This window comes from Penaeus vannamei, chromosome 36, assembly GCF_042767895.1.
Source record: "Penaeus vannamei isolate JL-2024 chromosome 36, ASM4276789v1, whole genome shotgun sequence".
In the NCBI taxonomy this organism is placed as follows: domain Eukaryota; kingdom Metazoa; phylum Arthropoda; class Malacostraca; order Decapoda; family Penaeidae; genus Penaeus; species Penaeus vannamei.
In genome coordinates this window covers 28,415,663-28,422,487 of record NC_091584.1, presented here as the reverse complement: position 1 = coordinate 28,422,487, position 6,825 = coordinate 28,415,663, and positions in this window count along the sequence as shown.

The following is a 6,825-nucleotide window of genomic DNA, read 5'->3' as shown; positions in this document are numbered from 1 at the left end:
AGAGCGAGAATGAGAAAGGTGACGGAAAAGCAGTTCATAGATTCAAAAGTAGATAGATACACAGATAGACAGAGGAACAGAGGGACAGAGACAGAGTAAATGGGAGATAAAATGGGGTGTGTGGAAGAGAGAGGAAGGGAAAAGAAATGGAAAGCAGGAGCTAGATGGATAAAAAGACAGATAGACGAAACACAGAGATGAATAGAGAGAGAGAAAGAGAGAGAGAGAGAGAGAGAGAGAATCAACGAGAAGGTGGATGAGATTTAAAAAATAGATAGATAGAAAGACGCAAACAAACAGAGTGAGAAATAAACGGGGCAAGAGGGAGAAATTAAGAGAGAAAAGAGGAAAAGAAAGTAGGAGATGGGTAGATGGAAAGAAAGAGGGATACAAGTAGACTGACAGAGAGATGAATAGAGAGAGAGACGGGGAGCGAGAGAGACAGACAGACAGACAGACACACAGGAACAGAAATAAGGGAAAAGAGAGAGACAAGCGGAAACAAAGAGAACGAAAAAGCATAGGGAATGAGAAATAGACAAAAATGCATCTACCATATGGAGAGAGAACAAATACAAAATGCTGTAAAATAAAAAGACAATTATAAGGTATAAGACATATATGACGAACATAATTTCTCTTCAGATGCAGAAGAACATCAAGGATAATATTACAAAAACCTGAGAATAAAAGAAAAGAAGAAGAATAAATGGAAAGTCAGGTTCAGTAAAAAAAAAAGAAAAAAATGCTGACGCTACAGTTTTTCCGAAAGCGAAATATATATGTATATGTATATATATTTTTTGTTTTGTTCTCAAATTATATTCCTTTTGTTAATTTGTTATTATCTATCTACCTATTTTTATTAGATAGTTTAACTTTATTTTTATGAAATATATCAACTCAAATATATCAACACCAAAAATCTGCATTAGTTTAAATATTTTCCGATTGAACAATATTGACAAATACAAACTCGAATGCCTTTTTTCAACATTTTCAACATTTTCAACATTTGTGCAGCTTCTAATGACAGGATTTTGCATCATTGCCTTTGGTATTCTTTATGACATCCCAGTTTATCATAGAAATTATGTTTTATATCATATGACGAATTATTTATCTACGTGTATCTGTGTTATGGTTATTGTTGTTATTGATATTGTTATTTCATTATCATCATCATTGTAAATATCATTATCATTAGTATTATTGGTGTTATTATTATTATCACTGCAGAATTATTACCATTATTATCATTATTGTCTTTGTTATTATTATTATTATCGTTGTTATTATGATCGTTATCATTGTTATTATTATCGTTGTGGACACATCTGCTATGGTAAAGGACTACATTTTCATTATTTTTACTATCATTATTGTTATCATTATTACCATAATCATTATCATTATCATCAGTGGCATTATCATTATCATTATTCTTATAACAAAGACCATTTTCATTATTACTATTGTTATTTGTTATCATTATTGTTATCATTATTACCATAATCATTATCATTATCATCAGTGGCATTATCATTACCATCATTAATAATACCGTTATTATCATTCTCATCATTACTATCAATTATCCATCAGAATACATCAAACTTTATTATACAAATACCTAGAAAATATTACGAACTCTGACCTATGTTCGATAAAATCAAATTTCGTGACAATCATGCTTCTGTGAACATACTTGAATTCTTGGTTAATTAATCTTCCAGGTGTAATCAAATGATTCATTGGCGCTGATTTAATTGATCGGATCTTACTTTCCCTTCTGTTAACGGCTTTGTGTTTTTTGTTTTGTTTTAGCATTTTTTCATGTTGATTTTTTTCCATTTCTTTTCATTATTCGAATATTATTGCTATTTTGACTTTCTGAAATTCCTTCGCTGTCTCTTTAAGTCTTATTAAAACATTTTTTTTACGTATTTTTATCCGTTTTAGTCTGACTTTTTCCTTCTCTCTTGTGTGCGTAATACTCTCGCCTTAAGAGCTAAGTCTGTCGTATTTTATCTACGCCATTGAGCTTGTGCCCTTCGCAGTATGTGTGTGTATAAATCATCACATGCGACGCACACACGCAGTCACAAGGCTGTGTGTGTGTGTGTGTGTGTGTGTGTGTGTGTGTGTGTGTGTGTGTGTGTGTGTGTGTGTGTGTGTGTGTATGTGTGTAAATATCAACACATGCGAGCGCACACACACACGCACACAGTCGCAAAGGTGTGTGTGTGTGTGTGTGTGTGTGTGTGTGTGTAAATATCAACACATGCGCACGTGCACACACACACACACGCACACAGTCGCAAAGATGTGTGTGTGTCTGTGTGTGTGTTTAAGGGAAGATTTTTTTTCCATATCCTATTTATTAAAACATTCCTACTAAGTTATTGTTCTTTTCCTTTGTCGAAATGTCGGAGAAATTATCAATATCTTAATTAGTACTCCATCCTTTAAAAATATATTCCAATCCCACGTTATCAACCTCATCGAGAACTTTTGATTCAGAGGAAATTTCGAAAAATATCCTTTGACACCTGGATTCAGACGTACCAGACCTGGAACTATTGCTGGTCTTGGGGCTGAGGGTTCAGTTCGTCCCCATTGAGTGAGTGAGGCATTTTATTGTTTTACAGAGCCATTGGCATTTTATTACATTAGCAGATAATGATAACGAGATCATAATCGCAATCTTTGAATAAGTGACAATAATGTATATGCACACACACATACACGCGCACACACACACACACACACACACACACACACACACACATACACACACAAACATATATATTATAATTCATCATATTATACATACGGATGTAAGCGCGCATATACATAAACGTGTGCATCTGCGCCCGTGTGCACCTGCGTCCATGAGCGCGGATATTCACTCATGTGCGTCTATTCGCGCCCGCCTTCCCCGCGCGGGCGTGACGGCGAACGTCCATCATTCTCGCCTTTTCTACCGCGTTCACGTCATTCCTTATCAATGATGCATGACAGCGACGCTTGACATATTCATGACAGCCAAAGGTCATGACCCGACGCATCAATTCTATATAAACTCAGAATGCCCTGAGGTCGTTATTCGTGTTAAATTCGATTGTGATACTTATTATGCTCAACATAGGAATGAGTGTTCATGGGTGATAATGTGTAGTGGGAGTATTGATGAGTGATGGTATTCATTGATGATAGTGACAACAGTGATAATAGTAATAAGGATAATGATAAAGATGATAGTAATGGTGATGATGATAATAGAAAATAATGGCAATAATAATAATGTTAGTAATGATAATATTTATGATAATGATAATAATGATGATAACGATAATAATTATGACAATGTTAATAACCAGAACAATGATGATAATAACAACAATTCTGATAACACCAAAAATAATTACAATAACTAGAACAAAACTTGTCACAATAATGATAATGATGGTCATGATGATAGTAATCATAATAACAATGATAATGAGGGTGATGAGGATGATGATAATGATATCAATAATACTGATAGTAATAATAATAACAGATATGAAAACGATGATAATGATAAGAAAAGGGAAATAACAAATAGAAATAAGTAGGTCAACAGTATACAGACATAGAGAGATAAAGAGAAAGAGAAATTAAAAGAAGAGAAGGGGGAGGGGGAACTATGAGACAAAAAGAGAGAGAAGAGAGATTTAAAGAGTGAAAAGGAGCAGTAGGTGAGAAACAGCGGAGGCGAGAGGAATGAAAGAGAGGAGGTGAAGAGAACGAGAATAAGGGAAAGAGAGGGATAGGAGAGAGTGGGAGGGGAGAAAAAAAAATGAGAGAGAGAGACAAGGAAAGATAGTAAGAAATGGGGATAGGAGAAATTGAAGTGGAAAAAGGAGAGAGTGAGACAAAGATGAAAAAGTGAGAAATGGAGAGAAGAGAAAGAGAGAGAAGAGATAAGATAGATGGAGAAGTAGAAGGAATAGAGAGATGAAGGAAAGAGGGAGGAAAGTACGTGAGTATTTTTTACGAGCGTGAGTGTAAGCATGTGTATGTGTGTGTGCATGCCTGCATACACCCGATTCTGTGTGTACACATACATTAAACAGCCGATCCAGATGTTTATTCGAGCCCCGCCCTCAAACCCCAACTCCTCCCCTCTAAAAAAATGAAACAAAAAAACGGTAAGAGAGAAAAAAAGAACGATAATAAGGCCACAAACAGCAAGAGCGAAGCCACAGCGTCCGACACCAAAGCGCAGAGCAGAAAGTTCTCGTCCGAAATGAAATTCCCATTACGAGCGGGATAAGCAGCGTGGGAGAGGGAGGGAGAGGGAGAGAGAAAAAAAGGAAAAATATATTCTCCTGTTTCACCTCTTTGAAACAGAAGTTGGCGAAGGGAAGAAAGAAAAAGAATAGAAAAGTGTTGAAGATTCTTTCGCTGTTGGAATGAAGTTCTTAAGAGAGTGTGTAAAAGAGAATATGAGAGAGAGAGAGAGAGAGAGCGAGAGAGAGAGAGAGAGAGAGAGAGAGAGAGAGAGAGAGAGAGAGAGCGAGAGAGAGAGAGAGAGAGCTAGATTGATAGAGAGAGAGAGAGAGAGAAGGGGGGGGAGGAAGAGAGAGAGAGAGACTGAGAGAAAGATTGGGGGAGTTAGAGACAGAAAGAAAAAAGCACAAGAAAAGAGAAAAGAAAAAGACTCATTTATTGGCTTTTCCTCAAATTTCTGCGATTCAATATTTTTCGAAATAAGGAGGAAAGGAACCGAACACATTAGCCAATATTCTTTTCACGAATATTGAACCCTCAGCGGAGAACAATTTGAATGGAGGTTTACGGACACGCTCGTCTGTCTGTTCGACTGCCTCTCTTCCTCTCTTTATCTCTCTATTTCTCTCTCTTTCTCGTTCCCTTTCCCTCTGGCTATTTCTCTCCCTTCCGCTCTCTCTCTGATTCATATATATATATATATATATATATATATATATATATATATATATATATATATATATATATATATATATATATATATATATATATATATATTGATACATATATATGTGTGTAGATATATTTACATTGCTCGTTTCTAACACCTATATGGCTCCAGCGAAAGTTGCTCCCAAACACCTCTGGTGTCAATATCTGACACAGTGGAATGAGGCCACTTGTTAGATGCAAAATAATTAAACCAAAGCTCCGATATTTTTCTCCTCTCTTCTCTATCTACCTATTTATCCTCTCTCTCTCTATCTATCTATCCATCTATCTATCTATCTATCTCTTTCTCTGTATATAAATAAATAGATAAAAATATATGTATGTATATATATATATATATATATATATATATATATATATATATATATATAAATATATATATATATATATATATATATATATATATATATATATATATATGAATATATGTATATGTATATATATATTTAATAATAATAGCAATAATATGTGTATATATATATATATATATATATGTATATAATATAATATATATGTATGAGTATATATATATATATATATATATATATATATATATATAATAATAATAATTTGTATTTTTTAATAATAATAATATTATATATATACATATACATTATATATATATATATATATATATATATATATATATATATATATATATATATATATATATATTCATAAAACAGTGTTACATCCCCCGAAGCACCAACGCGTTCGCGTATGTTGGCATCGCAGCCACGGGACGGCGCTGTGTCTACCTTCCAGACATGTGCCCACGTGTGTGAGTAGGTGCGTCTACCAGCCACGTGCGTGCGTGCGTGCGTGCGTGTTCCAGACACATGCGTGCGTGTGTGCGTCTACTATCCATGTGCGTGCGTGCGTGCGTTCGTACATGCGCGCACACACCGGCCTGCAGCCGCGTGTTTTTATAAGCATCGGCGATGTTGCCAACGCTCGCCCGCGGGAGCCGTCGCGGCGAGCCTGTTCGTCTCCGTTATTGGTCGAAATATTACTCGTGGGTAGGAAAAAAAAAAAAAAAAAAAAAAAAAAAAAAAAAAAAAAAAAAAAAAAGGGAAAAAATAATAAAAAAAGAAAAAAAAAAAAAAAAAAAAAAAATAAAAAAAAAAAAAAAAAAAAAAAAAAAAAGGAAAAAAAAAAAAAGGAAGAAAAAAAAAAAAAAAAGAAAAAAAAAAAAAAAAGGGTTGGGGAGAAATAGAAAAAAAAAAAAAAAAAAAAAAAAAAAAAAAAAAAAAAATTTTTTTTTTTATAGTTTTTTTTTTTTTTTTTTTTTTTTTTTTTTTAAATTTTTTTTTTAAATTTTTTAAAATTTTATATTTTTTTTTTTTTTTTTTTTTTTTTTTTCTCCTTTCCTTACCCCTTTTTTCCCTTCTTCCTTTCTTCCCCCTCCCCTCTTCCTCTCTTATCCTTTCCATTTTTTATTCCCAATTTTCCTCCTTTCCCCCCCCCCCCTTCCCCCTCTCCCCCCCTTATACCTATCCCATCGTTTTTTTTTTCCCATCATTCCCATTTTTTTTTCCTTCCTTCCTTTCCTCTTCTTCCTCCCTTCTCCCTCCCCCTTCCCACTTTTTCCTTCCTTCTTTTTTTCCCCTTTTTTCCTTCCCTTTTTTTTTTCCTTTTCTCCTCCTCCCCCTTTCCACCCCCTTTTTTTTTTCCTCCTCCCCTTTTTTCCTCCTCCTCGCCTTCCTTCCTTCCTCTCCTCCCCCCTCTTCCCTTCCCCCTCCCCCTCCTCCTCCTCCTTCTCCTCCTCCTCCTCCTCCATCCCTTTTTTTCCCCCTTCCCTCCCTCCCCCCCCTG